Source organism: Balaenoptera physalus (genome assembly GCF_965194825.1).
Source record: "Balaenoptera physalus genome assembly, chromosome: 6".
Taxonomy (NCBI): Eukaryota; Metazoa; Chordata; class Mammalia; order Artiodactyla; family Balaenopteridae; genus Balaenoptera; species Balaenoptera physalus.
In genome coordinates, this window is record NC_138885.1 from 76820104 (window position 1) to 76843628 (window position 23525).

Genomic DNA, 23525 nt, shown 5'->3' on the forward strand with positions numbered 1-23525 from the left:
ATATTTTTTTCACTGAAAACTTTTCCTCTTAAGTGTATTATTCAATGGAAAATAATTCCCATGTGGTAAATGAACTGTCCAGTTATTACTGTCAGATCCTGTTTAGTTAATGAGTTGTCTACAAACAATGTGATTTTATCCACTGCACTGATTGAAATGCTATAAATGATGTAAATAATCATTTTAATTACTTACATCATATGTAAGTAATATTCTTTTCTCTACATATTCTTTTCTATACAATGAGAGTCAGGTAAAAAAGAAAGTGCTTTTAAACAGCTCTTTAGAGAATCATCTGGCTATCAGTTCTAATTGTTCTTGTCAAAATAAAGAAAGAAAATTATACAAGGTAACATTTTTCTCAAATTACAATAAATTGGATTGTGCAGGATAGTAGACAGTTGATAGGTTGAAGACAAAAGGTACAGAAATTTGAAAGAAGATATAAGGAAATAAGACAAGGTACACTCAGTAAGATGGAAGAAGGGCTGAGCCCAATAAAATGGTGATAAGGAGGTAGATTCACTTTAAAGAACAGCATCTCAAATAACCTCAGTAGAATATGACCTGAAGTCATATTCTTTTACTTTTGAAAAAAAGCTTCTGAATTTTTAGTAAAAAAAAAACAAAGTACAGGTTATTCAACTCTCATACTTTGATAGATACTATCACAAGATGGCACTGGCAGTTGGCATTTGGCCTGGCAGTAAGCACCACTTATTAAATAGTCAGTGTGTGGCTCTGTGTTTAGATAGCTCAGGAGCAAAACAGGACACATGTTTAAAATTAAAATGGGCCGTATGTTTAAAAGTCTTATACACAAACTGTAAATATGTAATGTACATCCACTTCAAAGTTAATAAGTAACATACATTTTTAAAAAGAAGTTTGTGCTATGCTTGTACTTTAAAAAACACTAACTTGTACATCTAATGCTAAGTTGTATTATGTTATAGTCCTTTTAAAATAATCTGTTCTTTCCTTCACTCTCACATCTCTCAGTTTAGTGCTAATACCAAAAAAACCCTGTAGATTATCCACTAAAATATTATCATTTATTTGACTATAACTGAGTGCTATAATTATGTAATAGTATAGTCCAGCTAGTCAGAAATCCTAGTCTAAACACCCCTCTTCTCTGATTGCAAAGACTTAACTGTTTGTATTGTTTCATAAAACATTAGACTCAAAATTATTCACTTTTATGGTTTTAATTTCAAGATTTATTGTCTTGAAGTATTGCTGGTGTACCACAACAGTAAGAATCTTATTTCTAAATACTTATCTACTCTTGCCAAAAACTGCACTGAAAGAGAGTCTCCATCCAGGCATCTATCAATTCCCTCTTGGTTTGTATACAATTTGATTATATTTTATTTAAAAACTTAAAAAATATAAATCCCATGATAGTCATATAAAATAGATAATGTTTTTCAATTAATGATGTCCCTTATGATATGTAAATATATTTTTTAAATATAAAATTATAAAACTTTGCTTGGAAAAAAGAAAACTTTCCTTCTTTTCCACCATACATTAAGAATCTCCACATTAAAGTAGAGCATCTATAGGGACTTATCTACCATTTTCTCAAAACTTCCAAAGGTGAAGAGGTCAATTCTAGAGTTTCGAACATAGCAGAGAGCTTGCAGAAAAGGCTAAATCAGAGCAGGCGACATGAGCTATTTAGAGGAGAAATTGACCTGAAGATCTTATAAGGCAGAGCATAAAAGTGATGATTTGAGAAACATCATATCCATCCCTCCTGATGGGCACAGAAAATTAAATGTGGACTATTCCATCCATCCTTTGGTCAAGTGAGAAGTACTGGGTTTCAAATGGCATAAATGTATGGGGATGAAGGACAGATAACAGAAATCCTGTCCTAGTATTATCAGACCTTAATTTGACCACTCAGCCAATTTTTCCCAGGACAGACCTGACTTATGCTTCTTTTTCCCGTTTATTTAATACTAGGGCTCCATTTCATGCTTTAAAATGTCCTTGTTTAGGTAATAAATTAATACGCACACTCTGTCAAACCAAATATAATGGTCAAACCGACCCATCAGACAAGTGGGTTAGGTAAGAAAATAGAAACCATGTTACATAGTCAAAGCAATGTGGTGTGAGAAACCAGGAAATCTCAGGCAGAAAGATAGGCTAAAAGATGATGATTCAGCATCTTTCTATTACTAGAGAACAGGTATTTCCAACGGTGTTCTGTGAAATTGCATCTAAGGTTATTTTGGTTTTGACTAAAATATCTGTATGTGAGTGAATAGGCAAATGGAAAGGAAAAGATCTAGAGAGTATGTTTATGTCTATCCTTGATAGAAATACAATCATCAATGCAAAAGAAAATAATTATGCCTCAAGAGAAAAATATGTATATAAATTTCTATCAAGGACTATATTGGGTATAAAATAGAATTACCATCCTATGCATACACTGAGTGGTGTTATACCTCAAAATGGAATACTTTAAATAATGGTTGTGGTCTTAGTAGTTCAATGAAAGCTATCAGAACTGGTTATGATAAATAGGTGAAAGGACTATGTCTATTTGAGTTTAAATGTGTCTCCTAATCATAGGATGGTAAAATATCCATAGCAAATGTTAAATATTAAATGTTAATTTAAAAATGCTTTTAACAAATGTACATTGTGGAATTACATCGAACAACACAATGGATTTGCAAGAATATTTTTTCTGTTTATCATCAGGCTGTTTACTCACTAAAGCCCAACAAGAACATTTATGGCATAGAAAATATTAAGGAACAGGTTTGATGCATAAAGGAATATGAAGACTGATTGTAAAAGTAAAATAAATGACCAATAGAGCTTACTTAGCCAGGTAACATAATAATTCATAAGCAAAGATATGTATTTTCCAATTGATAAATTATTCTATATGTGAACAATATTTGGTTATGTATTTACTTTAAAATGTATTATATGTTATTCAAGCACTTGGCGAGTTGATGAAACTTTAATGGTACACACTCTTAAGTATTTTATTTTTCTTGGACCTAAAACAGTCACTAGATTGTTTACTTTTATTTATATTTGGCTTATCTTGACAAATATACAAATTTGTTGCATTCCAGAAAACCATACATGAATTGTTTCCTCTTAAAAGTAGCCTGCTTTTACTGTTAAAGACAGATTAAAAATAAGCAAATTTTTATTTGTGTTTTGTTAAATTACATAGTACCCAATATGCAGGGTACTGATGCAGTGTAGTCTGAAAGGTGAACAGATGGGATTTTATTTTTAGCTCACATTAGCACACCCCATCAAACACTCATTTGCCTGATATACCAGCATAATAAAGCTTACAACTTTAAAGTATAGCTTTGCCAGTGATGTAAAATTTAAATAATAAAAAAGAAATATGGAATAAATATTTGGTTATAACTCTGATGACCACTGAGTTGCTAAAGCTATTTATTGTAAACAAATGGTAAAAGGAAAACTTCATTTTTATTGCTGGAATATATCCAGCTCTAAGCAATGTAAAAGTAGAAAGAGCTTTTTCATTTAAGTTTTTTTTCAAGGAAGACTTACAACAGAGAAAGGGGGAAAAAATTAAGGGTACGTAGATACCTGTTGAAGTAAATTTATGAAAGAGTTCTCTGTATTTCAAGATTATAAAATTCTGTACCCACTTTGCTTGAGGCATTATTTCTGAGGCAGAATAAACTATCAGTTTAAAAATATTCAAAATGTTTAATACAGATGGCTGTTAATGGATAAAATCAATTATTTTTTGTCTATAAAAATTTTATGCATTATTTTATATGTAACATTTGTCCTAACATTTTATTTTTTTATTTGAATTCCATTCTATTTATTTATTTTTTATACAACAGGTTCTTATTAGTTATCCATTTTATACATATTAGTGTATACATGTCAATCCCAATCTTCCAATTCGTCACACCACCACCACCACCCCACCCCCACTTTTTCCCCTTGGTGTCCATACGTTTGTTCTCTACATCTGTGTCTCTATTGCTGCCTTGCAAACCGGTTCATCTGTACCATTTTTCTAGATTCCACATATATGCGTTAATATACGATACTTGTTTTTCTCTTTCGGACTTACTTGACTCTGTATGACAGTCTCTAGGTCCATCCACGTCTCTACAAATGACCCAGTTTCATTCCTTTTTATGTCTAATATTCCTTTGTATATATATACCACATCTTCTTTATCCATTCGTCTGTTGATGGGCATTTAGGTTGCTTCCATGACTTGGCTATTGTAAATAGTGCTGCAATGAACATTGGGGTGCATCTGTCTTTTTGAATTATGGTTTTCTCTGGGTATGTGCCCAGTAGCAGGATTGCTGGGTCGTCATATGGTAATTCTATTTTTAGTTTTTTAAGGAACCTCCATACTGTTCTCCATAGTGGCTGTATCAATTCACATTCCCACCAACAGTGCAAGAGGGTTCCCTTTTCTCCACACCCTCTCCAGCATTTGTTGTTTGTAGATTTTCTGATGATGCCCATTCTAATTGGTGTGAGATAATACCTCATTGTAGTTTTAATTTGCATTTTTCTAATAATTAGTGATGTTGAGCAGCTTTTCACGTGCCTCTTGGCCATCTTTATGTCTTCTTTGGAGAAATGTCTATTTAGGTCTTCTGCCCAGTTTTGGATTGGGTTGTTTGTTTTTTTAATATTGAGCTGCATGAGCTATTTATATATTTTGGAGATTAATCTTTTGTCCCTTGATTCATTTGCAAATATATTCTCCCATTCTGAGGGTTGTCTTTTCGTCTTGTTTATGGTTTCCTTTGCTGTGTAAAAGCTTTTAAGTTTCATTAGGTCCCATTTGTTTATTTTTGTTTTTATTTCCATTTCTCTAGGAGGTGAATCAATAAAGAGCTTGCTGTGATTTATGTCAGAGTGTTCGGCCTATGTTTTCCTCTAAGAGTTTTATAGTGTCCGGTCTTACATTTAGGTCTTTAATCCATTTTTAGTTTATTTTTGTGTATGGTGTTAGGGAGTGTTCTAATTTCATTCTTTTACCTGTAGCTGTCCAGCTTTCCCAGCACCACTTATTGAAGAGACTGTCTTTTCTCCATTGTATATCCTTGCCTCCTTTGTCATAGATTAGTTGACCATAAGTACATGGGTTTATCTCTGGGCTTTCTATCCTGTTCCATTAATCTATATTTCTGTTTTTGTGCCAGTACCATATTGTCTTGATGACTGTAGCTTTGTAATATAGTCTGAAGTCAGGGAGGCTGATTCCGCCAGCTCCATTTTTTTCCCTCAAGATTGCTTTGGCTATTCGGGGTCTTTTGTGTTTCCATACAAATTTTAAGATTTTTTGTTCCAGTTCTGTTAATAATGCCATTGGTAATTTGATAGGGATTGCCCTGAATCTGTAGATTGCATTGGGTAGTATAGTCATTTTCACAATTCTGATTCTTCCAATCCATGGTGTATCTCTCTCTGTCTGTTTGTGTCATCTTTGGTTTCTTTCATCAGTGTCTTGTACTTTTCTGAGGACAGGTCTTTTACCTCCTTAGGTAGGTTTATTCCTAAGTATTTTATTCTTTTTGTTGCAATGGTCAGTGGGATCGTTTCCTTAATTTCTCTTTCTGATATTTCATTGTTAGTGTATAGGAATGCAAGAGATTTCTGTGCATTAATTCTGTATCCTGCAACTGTATCAAATTCATTGATTAGCTCTAGTAGTTTTCTGGTGGTTTCTTTAGGATTATCTATGTAGAGTATCATGTCATCTGCAAACAGTGACAATTTTACTTCTTCTTCTTCTCCAATCTGTATTCATTTTATTTCTTTTTCTTCTCTGATTGCCATGGATAGGACTTCCAAAACTATGTTGAATAATAGTGGTGAGAGTGGACATCCTTGTCTTGTTCCTGATCTTAGAGGAAATGCTTTCACTTCAGTGGTGAACGATTGAGAATGCTCTTTGCTGTGGGTTTGTCATATATGCCCTTTATTATGTTGAGGTATGTTCCCTCTATGCTCACTTTCTGGAGAGTTTTTATCATAAATAGGTGTTGAATTTTGTTAAAAGCTTTTTCTGCATCTATTGAGATGATCATATGGTTTTTATTCTTCAATTTGTTAATATGGTGTTGATTAACAAATTGACACATTGATTGATTTGCATATATTGAAGAATCCTTGCATCCCTGGGATAAATCCCACTTGATCATGCTGTATGAACCTTTTAATGTGTTGTTGGATTCTGTTTGCTAGTATTTTGTTGAGCATATTGCATCTATATTCATCAGTGATATTGGTCTGTAATTTTCTTTCTTTTGTAGTATCTTTGTCTGCTTTTGGTGTCAGGGTGATGGTGGCCTCATAGAATGAGTTTGGAAGTGTTCCTTCTTCTGCAATTTTTTGGAAGAGTTTGAGAAGGATGGGTATTAGCTCTTCTCTAAATGAATGATAGAATTCACCTGTGAAGCCATCTGGTCATGGACTTTTGTTTGTTGGAAGATTTTTAATCACAGCTTCAATTTCAGTGCTTGTGATTTGTCTGTTCATATTTTCTATTTCTTCCTGGTTCAGTCTTGGAAGGTTATACCTTTCTTAGACTTTGTCCATTTCTTCCAGGTTGTCCATCTTATTGGCATAGAATTGCTTGTAGTAGTCTCTTATGATGCTTTGTAGTTCTGCGATGTCTGTTGTAACTTCTCCTTTTTCTTTTCTAATTTTATTGATCTGAGTCCTCTCCCTCTTTTTCTTGATGAGTTTGGCTAAAGGTTTATCAATTTTGTTTATCTTCTCAAAGAACCAGCTTTTAGTTTTATTGATCTTTGCTATTGTTTTCTTATTTCTTTTTTTTTGTTCATTTGTTTTTTGCTCTGATCTTTATGATTTCTTTCCTTCTACTTACTTTAGGTTTTGTTTGTTCTTCTTTCTCTAATTCCTTTAGGTGTAAGTTTAGATTGTTTATTTGAGATTTTTCTTGTTTCTTGAGGTAGGATTGTATTGCTATAAGCGTCCCTCTTAGAACTGCGTTTGCTGTATCCCATAGGTTTTGGATCATTGAGTTTTCGTTGTCATTTGCCTCTAGGTTTTTTTGATTTCCTCATTGATTTCTTCAGTGATCTCTTGGTTATTTAGTAAGGTATTGTTTAGCTCCATGTGTTTGTGTTTTTTACGTTTTTTTCCCTGTAATTTATTTCTAATCTCATAGCGTTGTGGTCAGAAAAGATGCTTGATATGGTTTCAGTTTTCTTAAATTTACAGAGGCTTGATTTGTGACCCAAGATGTGATCTATCCTGGAGAATATTCTGTGGGCACTTGAGAAGAAAGTATAATCTGCTATTTTCAGATGGAAAATACTGGTCTATTGTGTCATTAAAGCTTGTGTTTCCTTATTAATTTTCTGTCTAGATGATCTGTCCATTGGTGTAAGTGAGGTGTTAAAGTCCCCACTATTAATGTGTTACTGTCGATTTCCTCTTTTATAGATCTTAGCATTTGCCTTATGTATTGAGGTGCTCATATTTATTTATAATTGTTATATCTTCTTCTTGAATTTATCCCTTGATCATTTTGTAGTGTCCTTCCTTGTCTCTTGTAACATTCTTTATTTTAAAGTCTATTTTATCTGATATGAGTATTGCTACTCAATCTTTCTTTTGATTTCCATTTGCATGGAATATCTTTTTTCCATCCCCTCACTTTCAGTCTGTATGTGTCCCTAGGTCTGAAGTGGGTCTCTTGTAGACAGCATATATATCGGTCTTGTTTTTGTATCCATTCAGCGAGCCTGTGTCTTTTGGTTGGAGCATTTAATCTATTCACATTTAAGGTAATTATTGACATGTATTTTCCTATTACCATTTTCCTAATTGTTTTGGGTTTGCTTTTGTAGGTCCTTTTCTTCTCTTGTGTTTCCCACTTAGAGAAGTTCCTTTAGCATTTGTTGTAGTGCTGGTTTGGTGGTGCTGAATTCTCTTAGCTATCGCTTGTCTGTAAAGCTTTTGATTTCTCCATCAAATCTGAATGAGATCCTTGCTGGGTAGAGTAATCTTGGTTGTATGTTTTTCCCTTTCATCACTTTAAATGTATCGTGCCACTCTCTTCTGGCTTGTAGAGTTTCTGCTGAGAAATCAGTGTTAACCTTATAGGAGTTCACTTGTATGTTATTTGTCATTTTTCCCTTTTTTTTTTCTTCTGATTTTATTGAGATATAATTATCATAATACACTGTATAAGTTTAAAGTGTAGAGCATAATTATTTGACTTACATACATTGTGAAATTATTACCACAGGTTTACTGAACATCCATCACCTCATATCGATACAAAATAAAAGAAAAAGAAAAAATATTTCTTTATGAAGAGAACTCTTAGGATTTACTCTCTCAATAACTTTCATATATATAACATAAAGCAGTGTTAATTACATTTATCATGCTGTGCATTATATTCCTAGTACTTATTGTCGCTTTTAATAATTTTTCTTTGTCTTTAATTTTTGTCAGTTTGATTACTGTGTGTCTTGGCATGTTTCTCCTTGGGTTTACCCTGCCTGGGATTCTCTGCACTTCCTGGACTTGGGTGGCTATTTCCTTTCCCATGTTAGGGAAGTTTTCGACTATAATCTCTTCAAATATTTTCTCGGGTCCTTTCTCTCTCTCTTCTCCTTCTGGGACCCCTATAATGAGAATGTTGGTGCATTTAATGTTGTCCCAGAGGTCTCTTAGGCTGTCTTCATTTCTTTTCATTCCTTTTTTTTAATTCTCTTCCATGGTAATGATTCCCACCATTCTGTCTTCCAGGTCACTTATCCATTCTTCTGCCTCAGTTATCCTGCTATTGATTCCTTCTAGTGTATTTTTCATTTCAGTTATTGTATTGTTCATCTCTTTTTGTTCTTTAATTCTTCTAGGTCTTTGTTAAACATTTCTTGCATCTTCTCGATCATTGCCTCCATTATTTTTCCAAGGTCCTGGATCATCTTCACTTTCATTATTCTGAATTCTTTTTCTGGAAGGTTGCCTATCTCCACTTCATTTAGTTCTTTTTCTGGTGTTTTATCTTGTTCCTTCATCTGGTACATAGTCCTCTGACTTTTCATTTTGTCTATCTTTCTGTGAATGTAGTTTTCATTCACAGGCTGCAGGATTGTAGTTCTCGCTTCTGCTGTCCTAACATTTTAAATATCAGTTTCCTTACCTCACCTTTGCAAGGAAATTAATTATATTCTCACTGACTACTTTATTTATTGTGCCAATTTCTCATTTGGGGAATAAAGGAGTTATGAATAATTTTTAAATTTCACTTTGGTGGTTCTGACAACCTACTGTGTAACCCACTTAACTCTAGCCCATGCATTCTCAGTGGGAGTAATATTGAAACTCATTGAAAATGAGTTACTGGGGAGAGAGCAAAAAACTTCAGTATATTATGTATGAAGAACAACTATATGAATATATATATATAGATATATCTGTGGTATTAAAATTTCCTATATGCAGGTGTGATTAGGAAAAAGGTGTTCAGAAAAAGCTACCTAAGGAGGAATAATGAAAAAAAAAGGTCGAGAAACACTGCTCTAATCTCCCTTCCATTTTTTCCCCTTCTTTTGAAATGAAGGTACATATTTTATGTAATCCAATGTACTGCTCTTAATTATGGAGTTGAATAGGTTTGGCAGATGCACACACCTAAAGCAAAAAAAAAAAAAAAAAAAAAAATTCCATCATGTCAGTCCATTTCCAAGTGATAGCCTCACAGAAGCATATGAATATTTGTATTTTTAAGTTTAATTTCTATCATGATAGATTATTCTTGCCTCTTCTTCAGCTTTATGTAAATAGAATTGTACAATATCTAATCTTTTGTTCCTTTTATTTCCACATGGTTTCTGTGAAGATTACATGTTATGAATAGGGCATGGTTTGGTTATCTTTTCTCCTGCTAATAAACATTTGAGTTGTTTTCAGTATGTAGCTTAATAATATAGCTGCTATGAGCAACTTCCATAAGTCTTTTTGTAAAAATATGTTTTCATTTCTCTTGGGATATACCAGGATGAGTCTGGGTTAGCTGGGTCATAGGGTAAGTGTACATTTAACTTCACTAGAAACTGTTTAAAAGTTTTCCAAAATGGTTGTAAATGTTAAAATTCCTTCCAGCAACTCATGAAAGTTCTAGTTGCTTTATATCCTTGACAACACTTTGTATTGCTGGTCTTTTAAAATTTTATACATTTCAGTAGATATCTCATTGTGGCCCAGACAACAGGTCCTATCTTTTATTTAAACTTTTGATATAAGTTTGTTATTCTTTTTTTTATTTTTTAAAAGGTTACATCAAAATATCATTTATCTTGATCACTGTGGTTTTTTGTCACTCCCTTAAATTTTCTTCTGGAGGAGTGCCTCACCTCATCCTAGCCCTGGCTCTTTAACTTGCATTATCTTGATGACTAATGAAAATCTCTACATATGCTTACATCTTATCCATGAAACATGTGTCTGAAAGGCAAGATTCTTATTATTAACCCCCACTTATTGACTGTGGTTTGGCTATCTTCTGAATAACACCCTAATGTCAAATATTTTCTGCTTGTTTATATTTCCCATTGTTCATGTGGGAAATCTGTGAACCTTCTCACCCATATCTGTTATTTCCCTCAACGTGAAGTTAGTCCATTAGTGCAAACATTCTGGCATCTCTCCTTTCTCTCTTTCAATACTCCCCGAGGAGCAGGAAACACTTATTCTAATGGTAAGTTTAGAAGAAAAGACAAAAAGTCCGTCTATGTTGATCCCAGTCCCTTCCTTGTGGGATAAAGTCAACATTGCCGGAAGTTTTAAAGCCATCTGCTCTGTGGGGGAGGCAATATTGATGTTGTCAGGGACTATGTGGGTTAGCATACCCAAATCATGGATCTAGTGTAAAGAAGCTCAAATGTCTACATAAATAAGTAAAACTACTAACCTTGAGGAAGGGGGGAAGTTTTGGATTTCATATGCTGACTCAGTTGTTTTACTTAACATTTGGTTGTGAAGCCAAGTGAAGAAGAGGTGTGTGTGCATGTGTGTGTGTGTATGTACAACATCATAGAACAACAACTGAAAAAAACAGAGAAAGGAGAGAAATGAGAGTATGAAATGTCTAATTTCAGAGGAAAAAAATGTAAAAATTAAGACAATAAGTCATAAACCTTATATCCAAGTTATACAATGGTTCGTGTTTGTATAGAAATTAAATTAGTTTTGAATCAGAGGAGTTTTGAATAGAAACATATTAAATATAGCAAATATATAAAAATCTGGAAAAAAGTGATTTCAAAGGAAAAAACTCATCAAAAGGATCAGACAAATGCAATGTATTATATTCTTTACCTTCCCCCTTTAGGCATATGCTTTCAATATTAAAAAATGTCTAGACTTATAACAGTCAAGCAAATGATACACAATTGTTTTTTCTTCCATGTTGCACAAGGTTGATTAGAAAATAAATCACATAAGTTACAAAGTATTGGGGAAGTTTTTATTCAGATATTTCATCTCTGACTTACACTTGCAGGTCTGAGAAATAAAGCATCCATTGGAACACTTTTTCTTCACTAGCTTTCAGTTATCGCATGATTAAATGTTGGTACAAAAGCAATAATTAGAAATATTTTATTGTAATGAAAAGATGTTGATTACATTTGTAATCAACAAATGATTACATTTTTAAATATAATTTGTAATTTAAGTTGTTAAGTTTAAACAAAGATTTGTTCGTTGTATAAAACAATAAACTAATCCAACTGACAAAACAAGTTGCAGAGGTGGGAATATTGTTTCCTAAGGATTATCTCTCCTCTTTTCAGTAAAGTATCTTCAAATTACTACTATTAAATCTATCTAAGAATGTATCATAGTTGGAGATATTGGAAAAAATCTTTAAATGCCACAGTTATTGCTATGGTACTAAATTTACCTCTCAGAATGATCAATCTTAATTTTTTTCCTAATTCATCACTCAGTTTTATATTCAATACTTCTTATGTCTTACACTAAAAAAAAGTTAAATGTTTGGCTTTCTTTCAGTGATAGACAACTCTTCAAAATAAAAATAAGAAAGCAGTCTTAGTTATTGACTACTTATCTCTAAACAATGCTTTGCCATATACCAGTGCAAGCTGTAAAGTGCAGCTATATTCTGCATCTGTGCAGTCATCAATCACTTAAATGTCTCCTACAACTGACCATCACTGTCAGTCAAAATAATAAAATTGACAGTGTATAAAATAATGTTATTTAATGGGAAAAGGTTAAATTTTTATCAAAATATTAACGTTTTACATTGCATCAATGCAAACTGTAAAACATGCATCATACAACAAAATGTAATATCTAAATCTTTAAAACTTCTAGAAGAAAACACAGGAGAAAAATCTTTGTGATCTTGGTTAGGCAAAGATTCCTTAGACACAGCACCAAAGCATGATTGATTAAATACTATAAATTGTAACTTTATCAAAGTTAGGAACTTCTGCTCTTCAAAAGATGTTGTTAAGAGAAAGAAATGTAAAGCCACAGGTTGAGAGAAATATTTTAAATCCTATCTCTGTAAAGGATTTGTGTCAAGAATGTATAAAGAACTCTCAAAACTCAATAAACAGCAAACAAACTAATACTAATTAAAAATAGGCAAAAGTTTCACACAGATAAGTGACCAAATAATACACACTAATGGCGTATAAGTACATGAAAAGATGCTCATCATTAACCATTTGTAAAATTCAAATTAATATCATAATAAAATATAACTAAAACCTACTAGAATGGCTAAATTTTTAAAAAACAATATTTAGAAAACAGACAATACAAAGTTTTGGCGAAGCAACTGAAGTCCTATTTTGGTGGGAATGGAAGATGGTACTGTCATTTTAATTAAAAAATTAAAAAGATAATGTTTTAATGTGCTTCCTAAGAAATTATATAGTTCTTAAAACTTCAGATTGCAAATCCAGGCTAAATATCCAGTATATTAAGCATAAAAATTTTATTCCTATTTTAACATTAGAGAATCAGTTTTTCCTCAGCTACTCTCAATGAGCATTGAACCAGTTAACAAGAGGCACCTAATTATCACTTAGCCTAGAAGAGGCTCTGACCTTAGCAATTATATAGATTTAGATATGCTGACCTTTCAAGCTCTCCAACACCCAGAACACCAGCTGAAATAGCAGAGATGGCGGGAGCAACCCTTTAGTGAGTAGAAAATGAAGGTTTTACATTAGGGCACAGAAAGTTTCAGCCACAGGTTAGGAAAAATTATGTTAAAGTGTTTTTTTTTCATCCAGTTTTACTTAGATATGTGACATACAGCACTGTATAAGTTTAAGGTGTAGAGAATAATGATTTGATTAACATACATCATGAAATGATTAGATCATCTCATATAGATACAAAAGAAAAAAATTTTTCCTTGTGATGAGAACTCTTAGGATTTACTCTCATAACAACTTTCCTATGTAACATCCAACAGTGTTCATTATAGTAAATATGTTGTACATTACATCCCTTACTTATAACTGAAGTTTGTACCTTTTGACCACCTTCATCCAGTTAACCCTCTTCACCCAGGTCTCTGGTAACAACTTATCTGATCTCTTTTTCTATGAATTTGTTTGTTTTTTGAAGTATAATTGACCTACAATGCTATGTTAGTTCCTGGTGCACAACATAGTGACTCGATATTTCTTTACAGTACAGAATGATCACCACAGTAAGTCTAGAGAATTATAACATATGAAAGTGTGTGTGTGTGCACGCACGTGTATGTATGTATGTATGTGAACATCACAGGCTTTTGATTGTGGCTCAGATACATACTGCCTTCATTCTTGGGCGAATTGTCTTCTTTGATTGGGAGTAATTTATATAAACCACATATTTTCAAACCTCTTCCTCCTTCCTTCTCTTCTTTCTAGAATTGCTGCTAGATTTTGGAGTGCATAAATCTAACTTTCAATTTCCTAGTAAATGCTTTAATGATTTCTTTGTCTTTGTTTATATGCACTGATTTCTGGGAAGATTCCTCAGCCAGATCCTTGTGCTAATTTAATCCTAGAGGCATGTTTTCCATTATTATTTGGACGTCTTTTTTTTCTTAAATTTTGGCAATTATACTTAATTTCCAACACCTCTGATTATTTTCTTTTTGTACAACAACATTTTGGGAGAGAAGTAATCTCTGTAGATACGTCTTCTATATTGTTTTCAATGTTCTTCAATGTCTTTTATTTGTGCTTCAGTATTTGTCTTCAGGTAGGTTTGGTGCCCTTCTTCAGTGGGTGGATTCTCTTAAATATGATCTATCTTTGATTTTCTGTTAGTGTTTCTTTTTGAAGTACTCAGATGAAAGATTACCTGTACTTGTATTGTATTTCCCTAGCCAAAGTAAGAATCTCTTTTCTCTTGCAGTGAATGTCAGTTTTGTTTAGAGGAGCTCTGCCTCTAAAATTTGTGTAAGGCTGTGGGCGGGGTTGTGGGAGTGTGGAGAAGGGTAGTGATGTTTCTTGGCAGGAATTAATACTGGGTGAGCTACATGCTGTCAGGATGTGCAATGTCCTAACAAACCAGTTTGCTTTCTGGATATGGTGAGAGGGTCCACATCTTTCAGGTGAGCTCTAAGTTGGCAAGGACATGACCTTTTTTTTTGATCCAATGCACATTTGGCAGGTTTTTTTGTTTTTGTCCTCCTGTCATATATATATATCACCAATTTTAGGTTTACCATCCAATATGTTTTAGTAAATTCAGAAGGCTGTACAACTATAATCACAAACTAGTTTCTGAATAGTTAAATCACCCCACAAAAAAGCGTCATCCCGACTCTTTACAGTGAATCTCCACTCCCACCACCAGCTCCAAATAAAAGCACTGATCTTCTGTTACTTCTTCTGGAAATTTCATATAAATGGAATGATACAATATGTAGTGCTTGATTTAGGGTGCAAATATCACAGTTGCTATAAATGTGGAGAAATAACCCAGATGATTTATTTTCCTTTTATTATTTGCCAAAAGAAAATCATCTTCATTTATCTTCCACTACCTCTGATCTGGAGATTATTCCTTGATTCCACTAGGAAAACTCACTGTGGAGTTCGTATCACTTGCCTCACAGAATTGATGTGAGAATTAAGTGTAATAACATATATAGGGCTTATGTCATAAATATTGAATAAATACTTTTGTTATTGTAGATGTAGTTTTGTGGCTGTTATATTATTTGCTAAATATAGGCATCAGAAAAATACTAATTCAACATATGAAGGTGACAGTCTTCTTTTTACTAAACTAGAGAACAAGGACTTAGAACATACCTGCAAATGGCACAGTAGTTTCCAGATACGGAAACATAAATGATCTAACTTTGGTAAATAAGATTATATTAGGCTGGGTTTAAACACATTTACTTTTTGTAGAAAAAACTGACCAGGAATTTATATTTTTATGTTGCATGAACATACACCTTAAATTTGTTTTTTGGAATGAGGGTAAAGAAGTAATCTTTGATGATGAGAATTTTTATTTAGTAGTCATTCTTATTAAAAGTAACTTCCATTTTGGGAGGTTAAGCTTTTGGTTTAATTCTGTTCCCACAAACAATGTTTTAAGTCTTCATTTTAAAAAAGATATAGATTCTAGGAAAATGTCTTTAGTTTTCTTTCAGGCACTCCACAATATTTGTTCTTGGTGTATGATTCATATTAATTTCTTTTTACTGGAGGCAGATGCAATAACCAAAGAAGGCTTTAGAGAAAAGAATTCAGCTCAGGCTCTATTTTTAGTTTGAAATGCAGCTGTAATGGAAAAAAAACATAGAAAGAAATGTAACTTGGAAGCATTAATGACTAAGCTTCTGAATCTATTTTATATGCAAAGTAATTTTAGTTAATTGAGCTGATCTTTTCTGTCAACATAAGTGCACATATGAGGTAAGAGAGACTCTAAATTAACCCATCCAAATATCATCACTTTTACTAGTTTTATTTCTACTTACATGAAAGATGGTAAAATGAGCTGATTATTTCAAATAGTGTATGTAAATAGCCTAACAATAGCTGTTTTATATCCCCTCAACTTTTTTTTACAAGGTGAACGAAGTATAATCTACATTCAGCTAAAAAAAATCACAAATTTTAAGTTTACAATCCAATGAGTTTCAGTAAATTCATAAGGTTATGCAACTATTATCACAACCCAGCTTCAGAATACCCCAAAAATCATCCTCCCAGCCCTTTACAGTTAGTCTCTGTTCCCACGACAAGCTCCAAATAAAAGCGCTGATCTGCTGTTTCTTTTTTTAGAAATTTCATATAAATGGAATCATACAATATATAGTTGTCTCTTGCTTTTTTCAGTTAGCATAATTTTTGTGAGTCATTCATATTGGTGCATGTATCAATAGTTTGTTCTTTATGCTAAGTAGTATTCCATATTTTGTCATTTTCCAGGTCATATTTTATCTATTTGACATTGGATGAATATTTGGGTTATTTCTATTTGGGGGCTATTCTGGATACTGCTTCTGTGAATATTGTGTACAAGGTTTTTGTAGATATATGAATTCATTTGTATTGGGTAAATATCTGGGAGTGAAATTGTTGGGGAGTATGGTTAACATTATGTTTAACTCAAAATATTCCAAAGTGTTTTACAAAATGGCTGTACTATTTTAAATTCCTACCAGACATGTATGAAGATTACACTTGTTCCAGATCCTCACCAGTACTCCATATTGTCAATCTGTTTTATATTATCTATTCTAGGCGATGTATAGTGTTATCTCATTGTGGTTCTAATTTGCATTACCCTAATAACTAGTGATGTTAAACATCTTTTCATGTGCATATTTGCCATCCATGTATCTTATTTCATGAAGTATCAACTCATTTACCCATTTATTGGTTAATGTCCACTTATTTTTATTAAGTTGTTTGTCAACTTCTTTTTCAATTGTAATCATTTTTGTATATTCTGTATAAAAGTCTATATATCTATATCTTCCCTTCTCTTTCCTTCCCTCCCCTCCCCTCCCCTCTACTTCCCTCCCTCCCTTAACCTGGAGCTTCTCTTTCTATTCTCATAACAATGTCTTTGAAGAGCAGAAGTTTTTAATTTAGATGAAGTTGTATTTTTCAAATATTTCTTTTGTTAGTCATGTTTTGGTGTCATATTGAAGAAATCTCTACATATTCTCACAAAGGTTTTCTCCTACATTTTCTTCTACATGTTTTTCAGTTTTAGAAACTACATTTAGATTTGTTCCATGTTTGGTTAATTGTTGTTTATAGTGGAGGGAAGGCTGAATATTTTTGCCTATAGATATCTAATTGTTTCCATTCATTTGTAGAAAGACTATGCTTTCCCTATTGAGTTATCATTATTCCTTTGTGAAAAATCAGTTGACCATAAATGAGGGTCTGTTAATGAAATTTCTACTCTGTTCTGTTGACCTATAAGTCTATACTTATAACAGTACTATACTGTCCTGATTTATTTAGATTTTGATGTTTGAAATCAAGTAATGTTAATCTTCTAGCTTTGTTCTTCTTTATAATTGTTTTTGTTTGTTTATTATAGATCCTTTGCATTTCCATATACATCTTAGGGAATCATTTTAATATCTATTAAAAAGCTGCTAGGCTTCTGATAAATATTGCCTTGAATCTATAAGTCAATTTAGAGACAATTGTCATTTTAGCAGTATTTAGACTTCCAAATCATTAACATAGCATATCTCTCTATTGAAGTCTTTTTTATTTTATCTGACAATATTTTGTTGTTATAAGTGTATAGGTCTTACATTTATTTTGTAAAGTATGTTCCTAAGTATTTCTTTCTTTTTTGTACTACTGTAAATGAAAGTTTTTTAAAATTTTATTTTCAGATTGCTTATTTTAGTGTACAGAAGTATAATTTACAAGAGTATATTGCCTCTGTATACAGACATATGGCTAAATTTGCTTTGTAGTTGCTCTTTTTTTTTTTTTTTTTTTTTTATGGATCCCTTAGGATTATCCACTTACAAGATCTCGTCATCTCCTAATAATGATTGCTTTAATTCCTTTCCAAGTTTTGTTCCTTTAATTTTTTTCTTACCTTATTGCATGAGCTGTGGTCACTAATTATGATAAAAGTGGTGAAAGCAGATATCTCTGCATTATTCCAATCTTAAAACATTATATTTTTTACCACTACCTATAATATTAGCTATTGATTTTTTTATTGAGCTTTATCAGGTAGAGAAAGTTTGCTTTTATTACTTAGTGCTGAGAGCTATTATCATGAATAGATGTTAGTTTTTGTAAAATGCTTTTTCTGCCTCTGTTAGGATTATCATATGGTTTCTGTCTTTATCCTTTAATGTGAAGTATTATATTCACTTATTTATCAATGTTAATCTAAATCCCATTCCTGTGATATATCTCACTTATTTGTAATGTGTAATCCCCGTTATATATAGCTGAATTTTGCTGTCTAGTATTTTGTTTAGGGTTTTTATATCTATATTTATGAGAAAATTTGTTCTTCAGTTTTCTTTTCTTGTAATATTCTATCAGGCTTTGGTATTTGAGTAATACTGCCTCCATAGAAGGAGTTGGGCACTTTTCTCTACTTCTCTCTTTTCTGAAAAAACAATTATGTATATGGATAGTATAATTTCTTCCTTAAGTGTTTGATAGATATCACCAGTGAAGTCTTAAGTGCCAGGACTTGACTTGTAGTAAGATATAGAATATTCACTTAATTCTGCCAGATGATAAATGTCTATTTACATTTTGCATTTATCTTGAGTCAGTTTTGGGTTTGTTGTTTTTTTGTATCTAATAGTTTGTTCATTTAATATAAGTTATTATATTTGTTGGCATAAAACTGTTCATAATTTTCCTTTATGGTTCTTTTAATTAATGTAGAATCAGTAATGACATCCCCTCTTTTATTTCTGATTATTAATTTTATAGTTTACTTCTTTGACTAAATGTTTATCAATTTGTAAAAAATACCAGCTTTTGTGATTTTTTTGTTTTCTTTCATTGAATTTCTATATTATTTACCACTTTCCACTTTTTATGTTTATTCTTTTTATAATTTCTTACATTTAACATAGATTACTGATTTTAGTCTTTTCTTTCTTTCTTAGTATAAGCATTAAGCTATAACTTTCCCTGTAAATGTTGCTTTGGCAGTATACCATGTATTTAGAGTTGCATTTTAATTTTTTCTAAGCTTCTTTTACAATTCCCCTTATAATTTCTTCTTTGACACATGGATACTTAGAAGTATCCTGCTTAATTTTCACATTTCTGATTTCCATATTGGGCAGTTACTGATTTCTAACCTAACTCCATTGTGCTCAGAGAACACACTTTGTTTAATTTTAATTCTTTAAAAATTTACTGAAAGTTTTTGTGAAAGTTTATCATATGGTCCATCCTCAAGAATGTTCTAAGTGCACTTGAAAAGAATGTATATTCTATGGTGTTATTTGGAGTTTATGATATAAATCAATTCAGTCAACTTAGTTAATAAAGTTTAAGTTTCCCATATTCTTACTGGTTTCTATCTTAAAATTCTGTCATATTCACTGCATTATTTGGGGGCTCCGTTGTCTTGTTGTCCTTATGAAATATCTCTCTTTGTATGTAGAAATATCCCTTGTTTTAAAGTCTAGATTATCTGTTATTAATACATCCACCCCAGTTCTTTTGGTTATTTATTGATTGCATTATATTTCTTTTCTTTGCCTCGACTTTCAACCTATTTGTGATTCTGAAATTAAATTGCTTCTCTGTTACATAGCCTATAGTTTTATGTTTACTTTTTTGTTCAATCTGGCAATCTCTGTCTTTTATTTGGAGTATTTAGTACATTTACAGTCAAGATAATTATATTTTTTGTAATAAGGTTTGCCAATTTTTAATTGTTTTCTATATGTTTCATATCCTTTTTATTTCTATTTTTAAACTCCTTTCACTGCTTTCTTTTGTGTTAAATATTTTTAGTATGCCATTTCATTTTCTCTTGAATGTTTACTATATCTTCAAGTAATTTTAGTAGTTGATCCAAGGATTGCAGTATATGTTTTTTATTTACTTATGGTTCATTTTAGGTTAATGCAGTCTTAATTCTGATAAATTATAGCAACTATGTTCAGTATAGATCTATTTTGTCCTTATTTCTTTGTGCTGTTACTGTTGTATATATATCATCTAAATATGTTAAAAACCCAACTGTGTGGTGCTACAATTTTTGCTTTAAACAATCATCTGTTGTTTTAAAGAAAAGTAAGAAATGACAGAAAGTGTGTATATGCTTTTTGGGTTTTTTTGCATGTTTAATAATTTTGGGTTGACAGTTGGTCATTTTAGATAATATTTTACAGCAGCTGTTTTATTTTTCTGAGAGAAGTTGTCTGCTTAACTGACTTAAACTGTACAATCTATGTCCCTCAAAATATTCTGTCACTGATTTCTCTGCTCAATTTTTTTAATGCTTTTATTTTTATTTTTAGTACTATTTCCCAGAGGGTGACAGTTGTGTCTGTGTGTTTAGTGGTGAACCAGTGGTTTGGAAAGATTTTGATAAGGTGTCTCATCTGTCTTAGCTTGAGCTGCTATGACAAATAGCATAGATGTATGGCTTAAATAACAGAAATTTATTTCGTACAGTTCTGGAGGCTGGAAGCCTTTTTACTGTATCCTCACATGGTAGAGAGAGAGAGAGAGAGCACTCTGTTCTCCTCCTCTTCTTATAATAACACTAATCCCATTATGGGGGCTCCACCCTCACGGCCTCATCTAAACTTAATTATCTCTGAAAGGTCCCACCTCCAAATACCCTCACATTGGGGATTATGGCTTCAACCTATGAATTTAGGAGGGGCACACTCAGTTTATAGTATCATACTTCTAAGGTTTTTGTCCTCTGTCAACTCAACTGTATATATATATGGAGGAATTTATTCACAGAGAGAGTTGGGAATGGGGAAAATTGGAAGTAGGCCCAAGCAAGAAGTACATAAAATTCACTTTTGCCCAGTGCTGTTGCAGTTTTTCAAGAGAGAATCCTCTTCAATTTTTTGCCAATCTTTGTTTAATTTCCATAGAAATGATTATTTCTGACAACAGCTGAAGTTCATGTCCTCATGAGCTATCCAGTAATGGCCATATACCATTATGGTATATGTTAGCAATGAACTAATGGGTTGAATTATAAGGGAAGTGACACTTGGCAATACTAGAGGTGATTTGAAAGAAATTTTAGCCTTTGCATTTTGCAGGAGTTTTCTGTTGTTCCTACTGATCTTTCAAGCAACCACAGCAAAGAATAATTTTGTGGGTAGGTTCAAAGAGTTAGTTATTTGAAGTGACATAAAAATCACCATTGGGTTCAATCACTGAGACAACTGCAAGATGTATGTGTCAACAAAAGAACTGTAATTTGATAAACAATAAAAAACTAGATTTAGAAGATCTTAGTATTCAAAAGTGCTAGACTCTGTATCATCTCATCTTTGAGAGAGAATACTGAGGGTCTCCATTATCTAATTGATATAGAAATGAATGCAAATTCTTGACTTTATGCTGCCATTTATAAATATAAGGAAATACTCTGAATGATGAAATTTGAAAAACTTTCTTGTGAGTTTCAAGTAAAAATACAAAAAATGTAAAAACCATAGAATTTTAGAGTAGGTATGGCCCAGGGAGATTAATTATGAAAAGATTTTGAAACAAAAAAGAAAATTAAGACATATTGGTGTTGGTCTCAGCTTTGCCCTGAGTTAGTACAACACTAGGGAAAAGAAATAGAAAGGAATGTGTGTCTGATTATTGAAGGAAAAGTGGAAGTAGATCAGAGAAATGTCAGTTCTTAGATAAATAATGTAACAGTGAGCTAACAAAATATTCAATTTGTCCAGTGATCAAAACTTGTCTAGAATGAGCAGGCTAAGTCAGCTTTATTTTTTAAAAAATTGTATTGAGAGTGGGCTCCCTGGAGTGGTTTGTCTGATCTTTTAAAGCACTGTACCATACTTCGTGAAACTGTAAGAGAATTCTTCAGCCAGGTTTTTTACAGTTAAGATTGATAAATTGTTTTGTTGATAATTACAATTTGAAGTTATATTAAACTAACCTAATTGTTTTTGTGACATCATATAAACATAAACTTCTCAAAGGAGAAGAGTAATGTTTCATCAGATACTGGTTTGGGCTAAGCATGTGAACAATGAAATGACTAAAACTGGCTCTCATATGTTCAGTTAAATGGGATCCATTTTTACAGTGCAAGTAAAATCAAAATTAATACAATTACTAAAAAGTATTTTAAAAGAGTGTAGTATAGGCTGATTGGGACAAGAGACACCTAGAAATAAGCCATAGCTCTGATACATAATAGCTATTGTTTTTTGGCAATCTGTTGAATCTCATTACATCTTAGTTCCCTAACCTATAAAATGTGAACGGTAGTATTTACCTTTTGGAACTATGATAGCAATTATTGAGAGAATTTATTTGATTCACTAACTATATATTAGAGATTCGATAAATGTTGGTTCACTTCTTCACCATTTACCACTAAAGACTCTAGAACTATGAAAAGGATAGTCATGTTTAATGAGGTGACATTTTCAGCAGTTAGCAATACTCAAGACAAAACTAAAGTGATTAACAGAGTCTGCAAAAGGTGACTGGAATTATTGAAAATCTACAAAACTACTTAAACCTGGAATAGAATTAAGGTGATTGAAGTTTTACAAGTAGCTTTGTGATCTTGATGCAGGCAGGGACATATCAATCATGTTGCTGGCTATATCAGCAGGGGATAGTACACAAAACTTTTAATTTAAGATTGATTTTACTTATTGATTGAATGGTGTTGTCCTTCCTTTACTCCTGAATAATTTAGGGCAATATCAAAAAATACACTAGATTTTTTTAATGTTTAAATCATGTGAAGTGATTGAAATAGACAGAAGATGATTGTGAAGATATTGGTATTCCCACCAAAGGTTTGTTAAAAAGGGATCTATTTGCAGTATATGAGGAAGGTGTGTACCACACACACAAAAATCCAATTTGATGCATTTTAGTTCTTTCAGACTCCTTAGGGAACTTTAAAATATGCCTTTCACCATTTCTCTCTCATGAAAATGTAAAGTGTGATAGGAAACAGCTCAGTCTCTCAGAGATATTACAGGCAATCCCAATTACCAATTTACCATGGCATAATCTGTTACCTTCTATAGTCTCAGACTAAAATAAACTTAGTGCCCCACACTAAGCTTCAAAAATTATGCACCCACATACACACATTAACATACTCAAACAGACACACATGCACACACATACAAACAGATGTAGAAAATGCTATTTTTTGGGTCTTGTTTTCCAGTGGAAAATGTTAAGACATATATAGACAACATCAAATGTATCTATAAAATGAATTAGAGAGTTGTTGATTATTTTGTTAATCTGATAAAT